The 15817-nt window shown below is 32.5% G+C and overlaps 1 protein-coding gene and 1 long non-coding RNA gene across 2 annotated transcripts in view; one reads left to right on the top strand and one right to left on the bottom strand.

Annotated features, from left to right (window-relative positions):
• The window catches only part of ROBO1 (roundabout guidance receptor 1), a 1262210-nt gene that overhangs the window by 136683 nt on the left and 1109710 nt on the right, over nucleotides 1–15817 (top strand). The window lies entirely within an intron of this gene.
• The window catches only part of LOC129643395 (uncharacterized), a 37175-nt gene continuing 32209 nt past the window's right edge, over nucleotides 10852–15817 (bottom strand). The window contains exon 3 of the long non-coding RNA XR_008710284.1: nucleotides 10852–10888. This is a non-coding gene — a long non-coding RNA (uncharacterized LOC129643395). The remainder of the gene's footprint in view (nucleotides 10889–15817) is intronic.

Raw genomic sequence — 15817 nt, 5'->3', positions numbered from 1 at the left:
GTTTACTTGTTGTTTATATATGTGTGTTTGTGTGTGCTAAATAGAATTGGAAATCTTATTTCTATTGGAAATAGAAGTGTCGAGTCTAAAGAGAAGAAATGCTTTAAAAAGTAAAATGCATTCCTTATTTTCAAGAGAATGTCACTCAACTAAAGATGAGATCTTGAGAGAATTTGCCAGCTGTACTCAGTTCCATGCTCTTCATTAGCCTTGGTCTACTAGTATAAGGCTTCCCCTAATTGTTTAAGTAGATGGAAGCAAACTAACAGACCTCATTAGCTATAGGTCACTCAATGAAGAAGCTCATCTTTGTAATCTAGCTGTAGAGCCCAGGACCATTCTGCTTTGACGATATGGCCTTTGTGATGGACCTGGCTTGAAAAACCCCATGTGTCACACGCTTCGCCTAATTAAGCCATCAGAATGCATTGCAGCAAACAGAGTGTCTCATATGGACTGGTCTAAGTAATTTTGCTCCTCTATTGCCTGGTTAATAGAAAGAGGCGCTGTTCTAGATTATGACTGATAGAGGCTATATCGTACAGCTGTTGTAATTGTGCCTGAGGGTAGAAAAAGCCTGTCGTAAAAAATTCTCTATTTGCCAGAGACACTGTCTTTACTTCATTCAGCTGTTTTCCCCAGATTGCCTCGTAAGCATTCATTTATTCTTTCTCTTTACTTGCAGCTTTTCTCTGTTCACACACCTGTTTCCTTTGTTGTAGAAACAGACTCAGCCTCTGCTATATTTTCACATGGGACAATTACTTGGAAAATGATTTTTTTATTGATTCTGTAATTAGTAAATAAAATGGTTATCCCAGACTATTAAAAAGAACATATAAATAAACATAAAAAGTTGCATGTGGGCCTTGAAAGTATGAAAACTGACATTCTTCCTAAAAAATAATCCACAGGGCAAATTTTGAAAGACATGACATTTAATGATATGACATAGCTTTATATATATATATGTATATATATATATACATATATATATACACACATATATACATACTTATGAAATAATTGTCATAACACATATATGTATGAATGAATGTATATATATAAAATACTTATATTGTACAAATGCACATATAAAATAGTATTTGTGTTTATTATTCTAAATTATTCATATAGACTTTATATACATAAAGGCTGCTATAGAAATTTAAAAATTATTATCTATCCTCTTTGAAGTAAGATAAAATCATGACATGACATTTTTTCCATCTATGTTAATAGTCATTCTGTAAATTAATGTTTTACTCTTATAGACTCACAGCTTGACATGCAATTCAATCAAAAGCAAGCATGGTATAACTACTACCATAAGCATGGTATAAGTAGTAAGCTGGGGGTAGTGGCCCCACATCCTATGCTGTTGATCTTCTTCATGATATCATTATTCACTTTGTCACTGGGTCAGAGATTTTTCTTATAACTTTGTGACACTAATCACTTCTTGTCTCTTCTATTGGACCTACTTTTTCTTTTCCTGGATTTTTGTTTTCTAATATGAGAATATTGTGGTTTTTAGGTAGTTTCAGAAGAGGAAGTGTTATTTATCTTTAACAATTTACAGCTTATTTCATGTTCTTTAAATAATCTGAATTTCTCCGAATGTAACTTGACAGTACTATCTCTATTATCTCATTTTAAGGAAAAAAATGTGCCACCAATTAAGCCATGACACAATGTCTTAAGAATATTTCTGTGTGATGCATTAATCAGACCAACCTCTTAATACTTTCAAGTTTCGTTCATCCTTTCTGAAGGAATAGACAGTTTCTCATGCATTTAGTTAGGTGGTGACAAGCAATCCTTTTGAAGTATCTCAGGAATCAGGCACCTTTTGCTACCTAAGTGTTTCTTCCTTCTTTTATTAAATAGCTTAATTTTTGTTTCACAAAAAAATACAGTTTTTTTTGCCATTTCTCTAACAATAAATACTTTCTCAGCAGTGTTAAATCTATGCCCAAATTTTTGTTTTAAGCTTCAAATAACAATAGCATTTACTGACAATGTATTTACTGGCAATAGAGGAATTGGGGAAGACATTTTAAATTATAATTAAACTGAACTTGTACATCCCCATAATGAATGTAGCTTAACTGAAATGACTACAGTGTCAACAGTTCTGACCAAAGAAGAGCGCAACAGTCAACGTCAATCATATCAGAATCACTGTCTGGCTCACAGCTATTCTAAAATGCCATCAACTGTAAAAATTTAGAATCAAAATATGAAACAATGACTTCAAATTGATGAAATATGATATATGGAGGGAAATTGAGCCTGATGTAGCCCACATGCTCCTCTAAGCTGTTTTATGTAAAGCTACATATACTCACTGGCAACCAGATTTTTGTAATAGAGCCTTATTTTAAAGCCACAAGCTTGGCAAACATAAAGGAAAAAAATAGTATAATAAGAATACGAACGTGATTAAAATGTATCAATTTAGAGCCTCATGGGTTTTTTCCTTCCAGAAGTAGTGTCTTTCTAAGGTTTAGAAATCTATTAATCAGAAAACTAAGCCTATTCACTTACAGTGCTACTACCATAATGAGAGTTGACATTTCTAAGCACTCTGCGTGGTGTTGAAATTAATGTTATATGTCTTTATTAGCATAACTGTGTATTTTTCTTAGGTTGAAAAAAATAGTAGATACTGTGCTGTTTATCCACAAGTTGGTGAGATAATATCAATTTAATGGTATCTATTATAAATTGGAATCTTTTAATAATAAATCTATATAATAATTATTATGAATATTTATATCAATTCAATATAAGAATGGCCTTATAATACTTTATTTTCAAAAGTATACTAAAATTATGTACAGAGGAGTAGTTTCTAAGTGTTAAATATTGAAACATGTAAAATATCATGTATGAAATGAGTTGCCAGTCCAGGTTCGATGCACGATACTGGATGCTTGGGGCTGGTGCACTGGGACGACCCAGAGGGATGGAATGGGGAGGGAGGAGGGAGGAGGGTTCAGGATGGGGAACACATGTATACCTGTGGCGGATTCATTTTGATATTTGGCAAAACTAATACAGTTATGTAAAGTTTAAAAAAAATAAAATAAAATAAAATCTGTTTTGCAAAAAAATAAAAAAAATAAAAATAAATAAATAGTGGATATATAATCAAAGATCAACTAATACTGATAAGAAGTTAGTGTTACTCCTTAGTTAACCTACCAATCAATTACTCATATTAGATTATTTCACTTGCTAATGATGTAAAGCTTATTTCATTGAATCCTATTTTTAGCATCATCACCAAATACTTTTTTTGTTAAAACTAAGGTTAGCTTTGTATAAAAATGCCAAACTGTCCATGTACCATTTTGCCTTCTTCCCAGCAGTGAATGAGAGTTCAGTGTTGCTCCATTTCCTTCTCAGCATTTGGTGTCATCTGTGTTCTGGATTTTAGCCATTCTAATAGATGTGTAATGGTATCTGATTTTTGCCTTAATTTGCTGTTCTCTAATAATATCTGATGTTGGGCATGTTTTCATATGTCTATTTGCCATATGTATTTCTTCTTGAGTGAGGTGTCTGTTTAGAACTTTTGTCCATTTTTTTAATCAAGTTGTTTGTTTTCTTGTTGACTTTTAAGAGTGCTTTGTATATTTTGGAAACAGTCTTTTATCAGTTCTGTCTTTTACAAATATTTTCTCCCAGTATGTGACTTATGTATTTATTCTCCTAGCACTTTTTGCGGAGCCAAAGTTTTTAATTTTAATGAAGTCCAGAGTATATATTTTTTTCCTTTATGGATCATGCTTTTCATGTTGTTTCTAAAATGCATTGTCAAATCCAAAATCACATAGGTTTTCCCATAAGAACTTTTAAATTTGTGACATTACCCCACATTACAAAAGAGTTTACTTTGACTATATAGAATAGTAGTTTCCTTGTAATGTTTTCACTGTAAAGAAACAATTGGAGAGAGTATCATCTGACTGATGAAATCAGAATTGTATGTGAAAATGGTAATATTAATGTTATTTTTGTCAAGATAACCATAAAATATAATTTATACATTAATTGGAAATAATAGTCTGTGTCATCACTAAATGATTTTTTATAATTGTAAAATATTAAATGCAGCTAGAAAAAGGAGAAACAAAATTAAGTTTGAAAAGAAAGACCAGAGAAAATTTATGTGAAAAGGAAAGACTTCTTTAAGAAACCAATAGTTTCGTGGAGACAGGAGAGAAAATTCAGAAGTGTTATTTAGGTAGAACAAGTTCATATGGGTCAAATTGGTTAACGTGCTCTGGGTGTACAAGGAAGCAGTTCCACACCCTCTGGGAATGTCTGGAAGTTGATTTTTAAGGGCTTCCCTAGTGGGTCAGATGATAATGAATCTGCCTGCAATACAGGAGCTGCTGCTGCTGCTAAGTCACTTTAGTCATGTCCGACTCTGTGTGATCCCACAGACGGCAGCCACCAGGCTCCCCCGTCCCTGGGATTCTCCAGGCAAGAACACTGGAGTGGATTGCCATTTCCTTCTCCAATGCATGAAAGTAAAAAGTGAAAGTGAAGTCGCTCAATCGTGTCCGACTCTTAGCGACCCCATGGACTGCAGCCTACCAGGCTCCTCCATCCATGGGATTTTCCAGGCAAAGTACTGGAGTGGGGTGCCATTGCCTTCTCTGGCAATGCAGGAGACCTGCGTTCAATCCCTGGCTTGGAAAGATCCCCTGGAGAAGGAATTGGCAACCCATTCCAGTATCCTTGCCTAGAGAATCCCATGGACAGAGGAGCCTGGTGGGCTACAGTCCATGGCATTACTAAGAGTTGGACATGAGTGAATGACTAACACATGGAATCATTATAAGGTAGATGGTTTTTTAAAGTTTCAACCACAGGTTTAAACTTCATCTTTCTCTCAATTCATTTTCCATCTGTGTCATTCTGCCTCTTTCAAGAAGAGCTGCCTTTTTTCCTATTTCATTTTTGTTAGATTTATCAAGTATATGTAGGAATCAATCATTTTAACAGATTGCTTTATTGTAGTAAATAAGCTAGATGATATTAAACAAAGCATTGGATTTAGTGTCAAGCTTATTTGGATTCTGTATGAAATGTGTGAATTTGGGGAACATGCAGAGTGGTTTTTTGGTTCGTTTTGTTTTTTAAATAAAATAATATTTACCTTGTAGTGCAATTGTAAAGGTTACATAAAAACTGTGAAGTATCTAATACAATATCTCATTTATAGAGGGCGCCCAGTGAATAGTAGCTACTGTCATTTGAAAACATGTGTTGCTAGTGAGTTTTTGGAATACGAAGGGTTGCTGCTGTTGTTGTTTAGTCATTAAGTTGTGTCCACTCTTTGCCACCCCATGGACTGTAGCTTGCCAGGCTCCTCTGTCCATGGGATTTCCCAGGCAAGAATACTGGAATGGGTTGCCATTTTCTTCTCCAAGGGATCTTTCTGACCCAGGGATCAAACCTGAGTTTCCTGCATTGGCAGATGAATTCTTTACCACTGAGCCAGAAGAGAAGCCCTACATGAAGGGTCCAGGTGATATAGATGAATGAAAAATTATCAGATGATTTTAAGCCCAGATGATGATGTGACACAACTTAATTACAAAAAAAGGAAAGGAATGCAAATTGAACAGACTATGTACAAGTTTGGCTTATAAATATATAAGAATAAGTCATAAATATTAGACAGTCCAACTCAAACAGTAATGCTTTAGGGCAAGCAAGGGGAAAGTGACCGCTGTGAATGCTTGTACTGTGCACTGTGACATATTTTCAGACTAGAGTGGTGAGTTTGTTCTAATTATTAGTGGATTCTTTAATACAATGAGTATTTTAAAGTTATAAATATGTCACCCAGATTTCTAGTTTTTGAAAGTATGCCATGAAACAACCAGAAGGGTGCTCAGAAGTTAGCATTTATTTTCTCAGGTATCTTGGTGATAGGAGTTTCATAATTTTGTACTGCTTTTTAGTGAAGTGTTTTACAACAAGAAAACTATACACATATACCATTTGTATCATTTTGCATTTCCTCGTTAAGAAACACAGAAAGACATAAAATATATACTAGTTGCAAAAAAACTTTGAAAATTACTAGTCTAAAAAAGCTAGAGAAGCATACAATGCAACTTTGAAATATTGACTAGAATTGGACAAAGAAAAGTTTAGTCAAATGCTGTCTGGTAGGAGATAATTTTTTTAGTTTTATTATGTCTGTTTATCAATGTGTAGCTATTTGTGTTTAGTCCATGTCAGTTCTGGAGTAGTTTAATTATTGAAACAAAATTTGATTCCCTTTTGTGGTATATCATAATACACTTTGATTTTAATGGATGGAAAGAAACTATAATTTATCAAGAATGGCCCTTTTTAGCTAAATTTATTATGTGGTTAACCTGAGTGGTCTAATTGATGTAAAAGTCACAGATCCACAAAACTTAAATATTATTAATAGAAAGGAAGAAAACACAGTATAGGAGGATCTTTGATTTATAAATATAGTCTGATTGATTAAAGTAGGTAATAAAAAGTAAAAATGAAGATGACTACAATAATTATTTGCTTGGTAGACTTTCAATTGACTTAATTAAATTTTTATGACCCTATTAGTTATAAAAATTAGAAAATAATACCATTTTTAATTGAATGGCCACTAGAAGAGGAAGAAAAGTATAGTTAAATATGAAAGTATTAATTAATATAGTTAGTTGAAATAACTAGAGTTGTCAAATTTCAATCAATGCTGAAAAAAGTGTTTAGAGAGCAATACACAAAAACAGGCAGTAACATGGATGAATAGAGTGTATCAAAATGCACAAATCATTTGGAAAATTAGAATTACAAGAGCCAGTTTGATTCATTCAGCTAAAATATAGAAAATGCTGTATTAAAATCATAAAACATTGACCTAAAAATGTTATTTTATATATTATAAATGTATCATATTACATGAAAAGCCAAGTCATGTGACAACAAAGCGTATGAGGAATGATTCAACATAACTACCTGAACAACAACAAAAAAAAAGGCGGGGGTGGGACAAGGCTTATCTGTTATACAATTCTTGTAGTACAAAAAAAAAAATCCTATGGACTCAGTGGAAACAAATGAACATATGTCTCAGGTTTCTCTGGATAGTCCTCATTTTTTGCTCAGTGTTCCTGCATAATATAATATATATGTTATATAATATATATTCTATTACATTTATAACATTAGGCGTAAGTATATATACATGTATACATACACACATACATATATATATAATGGGGCTTCCATATTATATTTTTATTTCCACTGTAAGTTAAATTAACCCAACAAAGCCAAATCCCATAACATATTTGGACAGTGTGTTACTCTTCATCTGGTCTTTATATAGTAGAATTTGCTATGTGATCGGTGTTTATTCTATATTGGATTTTTGATTGATAAAATATACTTTGAAAATTATTTAGTGAGGATTTAAGGTAATTTTAATGAGGTGACTAAGATTATTTGAGTGGTTTACAGAAATAAATATTTGAAATGAAAACTAAAAGCTGATTTTGATTGAATGTGTTGGTAATTTGTCATTTTTCTTTAAATTATCAATAATTTCATAGTAATAATTAAATGACAACTTTGTGACATTTTTCTAAAAGAACACTTCCATGAATAACCTCTCTTCATGGTTACACTGCTTAGACATTGGCAATTGATAAATCTTATACACAAACTTTATACATTAATAATAAATATAAGACTATAATTTATCTAGTTTACTGTGTCCTTAATTCATGAGTAACAAATAATGTTTATCATCAATGGATATCACTACTTGAGCACTCACTTTGTGCTCTCTCTGCACTGATTTCATTCAGTGTTTGAAAACTTTTTATGAAAGAGAATTAATTTCTTTGTAACAACTGGCAGAACCAGGATTTGAACTGCCTTGGTTTGTCTGACTCCAAAATTCATGATGATATTGTCCATCCCATGTCAGTCCATTCTGTATCTCTCAGTATGTCACAAAGGATTTTCCAATCTTGTTTGATACATCTAATGCCAGGTACATAGTATATTAGAAAGGTGAAAGATCCCCTCCTGGAATAAATCTGTCTCTTTTCTGCTAGGGGGAAAAAAAAAAAAAGATCATGTTTCATATTTTTAACTGGATTTACTTGATTTTTGTGTTTCTTGTCTAGAAACCTACTTTTGTGTTTCTATTTTTACTCTTTTCTTTTACTACTTCTTTATTTTACTACCTCTTCTTTAGCAGGACAATGGGTATTATAATTGAGATTATAATATACACATGCCTTAAAATACTTTATGTTTAATTTAAGATAGCATTTTATCATTTCAGAATAGTATGTGTTTTCCCTCAGATACCATTTCATAACAACTTTAGAAAAAACTATCAGCATAGCTTTAGCTAAAATTTTATAATCATAATAAACTTTCATTGTATAGAATTTTCCTTATCTAATCATATATTTTCTAAGTCATTTTAAAAATTCAACCATAGCAATGTTAATATATTTATCAAACAGCTGTGACTTAACATTTCTAGAATTATGTCACAAATATTTAGTTCAATATTTATGATTATATGGATCAAATTAACATGTTTCATCCAATCAAACAAGGGTTGTGTTGTGAGTGCATTATAAATACACATACTGATACACAGTAGGATTTTTCATTGAACATTACATGTTTAGCCTTTTGTAGGCTTTCCAAGTTGATAGAAAAAGCAAATGATATACTAATATATGTCAAATAGCATATGTTGGACATTAAAAAGTTATATTAAAACATATGCTATTTGACATATATTAGTATATCATTTGCTTTTTCTATCAAAAATTACTTTAAAATGAGTGACACATTTTATTTCACAATTTTATTTTCATGTGAAAACGTGTGCCTTTGATTCTCCCCCCGTCCCCTTTTTTTTAATCTGTTAACTTGTATTAAGCCGTTAAATCTCTGGTATCAATACAAAAGGCTCAAAAATCATGTTAAACTTGGAAAGGCTACAAAAATACTTTCTATGATTTTTTCAGAATATACAATGAATTTTGTCAGCAGGTATCATAGTGTTGTTACTAGAAGTAAGTTGGCTGTCCTTCCATTAAGGCTTAATAATTGAGCATGCATCACATAGACATGTGCATTAATTTTAATTTACAATAGTCTACTGTGTAATGAACCAATTTAAACTGAAATTTTTGCTAAACCAAAACATGTTTGGGGGCATTTGTATCACTTTATTTTCTGAAAGTAAGTGCCGTCTTCTTCCATTTTTGTAAATGAAATAATAGTAGTATATTTTCTAAATCAACTTTTCCATTTATTTTCATAATTTTAGAAAACTGCTTCTTTTTATAAATTTACTATTTGAATCTGAATTGCACTAAATGAGATAGCTTATTAGCTTTATATTCCCCTTTGAGTTTTAAAAGGTATTTATCTTTAAAAATAGTCTATCATGTTTAACTTTCTACACATGCTATCAAAGATTGGCAACATATTTGATGCTATATTTATAGAGTAATGGTTCCCAAATAACTTATTATATGATTTGAGCTCAAAACTATATATTATTCCAATATCTGACTTTTAGTAACTTAGGTTTCATCTGGAGCCCTAGATAGATGGTAGTTTTACCTTGGAATTACTTTTGGCCATTGGAAGGTCACTCATTTACACATTATTGCCTCTCATAAATTGATCTAATCTTCTGAATAATGGCTGGACATGCTTATGATCAATATTTTATTGCTTCTACAACCTAAAACACACCATGAATTACAGTCAAAATCGTTATCACCCAACACTGCAGACATAACAATAATATACATGTGATATTAGCCCTCCACTTGTGGTACTATTTATGAAACAAGATTCTGCTTGACTGCTTTTATTTCAGCACTATTATAATCTTCTTTAATTTATAGCTAGGAATTCTACTGACAGTTATCACTCAGTTCTATTCAAGGCCAGAGAAGTAACTCATCATGGGTTTGCACTATAATAATCAAATCTAAATTTTCCTTTGATTCAAATTATTCTAAGATGAATCACTTTATTTTCAAAGGGTAGTGTGAATTAACGATAATCAGCAGTGTAATTTTAAATGTAAGGCACATACTAGTACTAATAGTTTGTAATAAAGAACATTATAAACTAATGCAAAACACAGTGTTGATTCTGTCTAAAGTTATTTTATTACTATATAGTTATATTTTCTTAATCAAAAGCAATGTGTGGAGCTTATTATATACATTTTGTCTTTTTATCATTGTATTTTTATAATTATTTACTTTCACTCTTTTCATAATATTTTAATTTACTTTTGTGAGATTTTTATCATTATTTTTCTTTAATTTTACACACAAGTGCTCTGATCTCGCTTAGTCATATTCTGCTGTCCATTCTTCACTTATTAGTCAGTTTCAATATTTGCCTTTTTGATGTGTTATGGCAATCAATATTTGATGATGTGAGAGCTTCTAGTAATCCGCAGTTTGTTAGCTTCATGACTTTGATCAAAAAATGAAAACTTTCTTTCTCGGAGACTACAGGTGGATGTAAAAATAGCTGCAATCAGATAATAGATTTTGCATATTATAATCCTATTAACTGTAATTTTCAATCAGGTTTACTCCCACAGGCACACAAGACACACACACACACACACACACACACACACACACACACACACACACATTTCAGTAGTTCAGTTCTGTAGAGGTAATAGAAAATAGAAAATTTAAACAGTGAATCTAGTTAAGCAGTCATGAGGTGGATACTTGCCATCGTTTTTGGCTGCTTCCTCAGCTTTCAGCTTACCTCCAGAAGTCTGGTACTGCAGACCTTCGGGAAGTATCTATGTACAAGAGATGATTCAGGTGAATTGGTTTGATCTTATTAGTATTTTCCAGTTCTTTCCTTGGTTTCATTGACCTATTTTACTTTAAATTGTTGCACCTTAAAAAAGTGATTTTTGTTGGGCAAAATATTGTACGTGTAAACATTGAAACATGGGCATTTAAATGACTTGAGTTCATACAGTAACACTGAATATACTCTAGATATGGAAATATAATAATTTAAAAATATAAAAATAAGGCTGAAGACTCTACTATAAATTGAATTATTATCCTATGACAATTTTAATGGTTTAATCCCTTGTCAGCATATAATGAAAGGCTATTAGTAGTGCTTTTTATATTTGCTGGCTTAAGCTTCCACAACCTTTTTCAATTCATGTTAGTCCCTAGTTTTAATAAAAATGCTTTTGACTCAGAATTAGTTTTATCAGCTTGATAGACTATATATTTAATAAATTGTCAGCAAAAGAAACCAACCTTTTAAAAATTTTGGACTTTGCTGAGTAAATAGTGTAAATAAACTAAAATATTTGATTAATACTTCAATCAAAAGGGTGCCCAGCTATCCCAATATGCATTGTTTTCTTTCAAAAGGTGTGTGGATGTGTGAGTGTGTGTGAGAGAGAGACAGTGTGAGAGTGTGTGTGTTGGGGGTTTAACCTGGTTAATAAAGAAGAGAAGAATTTATAGATCTCCAAACGCAAGGCTATTGAGAGCAAACTTAAAATGTGATACTACTGGGAGATTAGGATTGACATGAACACATTCCTTTATATAAAATAGATTACTAATAAGGCCCTACTGTATAGCACAGGGAACTCTACTTAATACTCTGTAATGACTTATATGGGAATAGAACCTTAAAAAGTGTGGATATGTGCATATGCATAACTAATTCACTTTGCTGTGCAGCAGAAACTAACACAATATCGTAAATCAACTATATTCCAATAAAGTATTAAAATAAAATAAAATGTGATACCACATTCTTCTGAAAGATGTAATAGCTAGGTATGTGGCCTAACTTCTTTTAATGTGTCATACTGTTCAAAAAGTTGAGTTAAAACATAAAATAAAAGTATTTTAAGTATTGCAAATACCTTTTCTAAATTTGTAGCTGGACTTTCTGTTTGTAAAACTCAGAATATAAAACAATAGTAATTAAATATGCTATATTCATAACCATTTTAATTTAAAAAGCAAATCCCTGTTTGGGATATCTTAAAGTTTACTTTGCAGTGACATGGCAAGTCATTTCAACTTCTTGCCTTTTGGGGGCAGGGATCGATGCTAATTAAATTCTAGAAACTGTGTTTTTTTAAACAAAGGATGTTCAGGCATGAATTTTTACAATTTTACATACAATTTCAAGGGGATGAGAAATCGTCCTAAAGTTGGTCCATGGACCCCCCTATTTATTCAATGATGAGTCAGAGAGAAAGCTAGAGTTAAGATTAGAAAAAAGTTATGCAATTGGTCTGAGTTTTTCATGTAGAAAATAGAGGAGAAAAAAATTTATGGGCTAGTCAACACTGAAATTGAAGTTCAGGCATCACCAATCACCAAATCCAACTTTTTCACTTTCTAATTGTCTGAAGGCTTGAAATAGAATGATTCGGTTATGGTTCATTAAGACATTCAAATCAATTTTCCTTTTGTCCTTCTGTAAGTCCATCTTCTTGTCTTTACCTTTCTGACTGACAAGAAATGATTTATCTTTGTTGATTTTTAGTGCATGAATTACAGATTTTATTTATGTTTAACTGTAGGTTGACTCTGTTCCTTTTTAAAATAGTAATATCATCTGAGTTGGTCTACCTTCTAAAGCGTATTTATATATAGAGATGGGATTGTTGACCATTCACAATATAATGAATCAGATTTATGTTCGCTGCATCAGACATTACACTTAACAAAAGCATTTTCATTACCTATGAAAGAAGTCCTGGGCCACTTAATGTCTAAAATATATTTATGTAGACATATGAAATAGCACCCCACTCCAGTATTCTTGCCTGGAGAATCCCATGGACCGAGGAGCCTGGTGGGCTACAGTCCACGGGGTCGCAAGGAGTCAGACACGACTGACCGACTTCACTTTCACTTTCTCTTCATATGAATAAAAGTCACACTTTCGTAGGAAGAAATAGTTGATCAATTTCTTAATTTAAAAATTCTGAATGAAACACATTAAAAGGAAGGGCATCAAATCCTTTGCCCTAGCTTTTTAAGAAGTTATAATAATTCATGGCCTTAATGAAAAGACTTTAAGTAGGACCAAAATAATCAATTTAGTTTGTCAATACACTTGAAAGAGGTAAGAACACCAGGTACATATCATTTAATGACAGTTGCAGAAAATATCACATGAGCACAGTTATTTTTTTCAATATTCAGAACTTCCAAATTAGTGATGAGAAAAGAGGGTAAATAGTTCCCCTTTTCATTATGGTTTGTGTTAGAGGGCATGAAGATTATTGTCAGTCTGTTTAAACCAAATAGCTCTAATTTTTTATATTCCATTAAATCCAGATCTGGCAAATATATTTACTAGGTTAGTTTCATTAGTGAAATAGATGACCTTAAAAATGAATGCATATTATAACTTCTTTTGTTTTTCTATTTGTCTACTTACATATTTTTTTCCAAATGTGTAGTTGTTAGGGTCTGCTGTGAAATATTTGATGCTACATGATTAGACTTAAGTTAGAGTGGATAACATTATGATCTAAGTTGATTCAACTAACATGGTTAAGCTGTTCCTGATCACTCTACACAAGAGAAAATATTTTCTTTTGTTACTCATTGTTATTCAATTTGTTTTGTTGTTCAAGAGGAGTTTCAAGAGGGAGGGGATATATGTATACCTATGGCTGATTCATGTTGATGTATAGCAGAAACCAACACAATATTATAAAGCAATTATCTTCCAATTAAAGATAAATATTAAAAAATGTTTTTTAAAAAGAATAAACTGAGAGCTGAAGAGTGCTCTCTTGACTTCACTTTTGTTTTAATTAATTAATTTATTTTAATTGGAGGCTAATTACTTTACAATATTGTTGTGGTTTTTGCCATACATTGACATGAATCAGCCATGGGTGTACTGTTCCCCATCCTGAACCCCCCTCCCACCTCCCTCCCTATCCCATTCCTCAGAGTCATCCCAGTGCACCAGCCCTGAGTGCCCTGTCTCATGCATCGAAGTTGGACTGGCGATCTGTTTCACATATGGTAATATACATGTTTCATTGCTATTCTCTCAAATCATCCTGCCCTCGCCTTCTCCCACAGAGTCCAAAAGTCTGTTCTTAACATCTGTGTCTCTTTTGCTGTCTGGCATATAGGGACATCGTTACCATCTTTCTAAATTCTATATATATGCATTAATATACTGTATTGGAGTTTTTCTGACTTACTTCACTCTGTATAATAGGCTCTGGTTCCATCCATCTGATTAGAACTGATTCAAATGCATTTTTTTTAAATAGCTGAGAAATATTCCATTGTGCATATGTACCACAGCTTTCTTATCCATTTGTCTGCCGATGGACATCTAGGTTGCTTCCATGTCCTGGCTATGGTAAGTGCTGCGATGAACATTGGGGTACACATGTCTCTTTCAGTTCTGGTTTCCTTGGTATGTATGCCCAGCAGTGAGATTGCTGGTTCGTATGGCAGTTCTATTTCCAGCTTTTTAAGGAATCTCCATACTGTTCTCCATAGTGGCTGTACTAGTTTGCATTCCCACCAACAGTGTAAGAGGATTCCCTTTTCTCTGCACCCTCTCCAGCATTTATTGTTTGTAGACTTTTTGCTAGCACCCATTCTGACCAACGTGAGATGGTATCTCATAGTGGTTTTGATTTGCATTTCACTGATAATGAGTGATGTTGGGCATCTTTTCATGTGTTTGTTAGCCATCTGTATGTCTCCTTTGGAGAAATGTCTATTTAGTTCTTTGGCCCATTTTTTGATTGGGTTGTTTATTTTTCTGGAATTGAGCTGCACGAACTGCTTGTATACTTTTGAGATTATTTTTTTCTTTTTTTTTTTAGTTCTATTTATTTATTTACTTTACAATATTGTTTTGGTTTTGCCATATATTGACATGAAATTATTTGTCAGTTGCTTTATTTGCTATTATTTTCTCCCATTCTGAAGGCTGTCTATTCATCTTGCTTATAGTTTCCTTCATTGTGCAAAAGCTTTGAAGTTTAATTAGGTCCCATTTGTTTATTTTTGCTTTTATTTCCATTTCTCTGGGAGGTGGGTCATAGAGGATCCTGCTGTGATTTATGTCCGAGAGTGTTTTGCCTATGTTTTCCTCTAGGAGGTTTATAGTTTTAGGTCTTACATTTAGATCGTTAATCCATTTAGGGCTTATTTTTGTGTATAGTGTTAGAAAGTGTTCTAGTTTCATTCTTTTACAAGTGGTTGACCAGTTTTCCCAGCACCACTTGTTAAAGAGATTGTCTTTTCTCCATTGTATATTCTTGCCTCCTTTGTCAAAGATAAGGTGTCCATAGGTGCCTGGATTTATCCCTGGGCTTTCTATTTTGTTCTATTGATCTATGTTTCTGTCTTTGTGCCAGTACTGTAATGTTTTGATGACAACTTCAAATACTTTTAATACTCAAAAGGAAAACCCAAGGGTTCATGTTTGTTTAAAAGGAACAAGAGACAAGGGCCCAAGTCAAATATTTCTATAAGAGTTCTTTGTTGTAGCACTTTTTTCAGTTTTTTCTTATGTCTTCTGACTTTAATCACTCTAGAATTAAGCAGAATTTGGAGGAAATATTGTCACTTCAGCAAAAATTCCAAGATAGCTCCATATCAAAGTGGTCCCATGATTTTTTTTTTTTTCCTTTCCCCTGATGTCTTCTACTAGCAATGGGAAAGTTGTTGTAACAGATGTGGTTTGA

The sequence above is a fragment of the Bubalus kerabau genome, chromosome 2, assembly GCF_029407905.1.
Source record: "Bubalus kerabau isolate K-KA32 ecotype Philippines breed swamp buffalo chromosome 2, PCC_UOA_SB_1v2, whole genome shotgun sequence".
NCBI lineage: Eukaryota > Metazoa > Chordata > Mammalia > Artiodactyla > Bovidae > Bubalus > Bubalus kerabau.
This window is presented reverse-complemented; position numbering and strand designations above follow the sequence as displayed.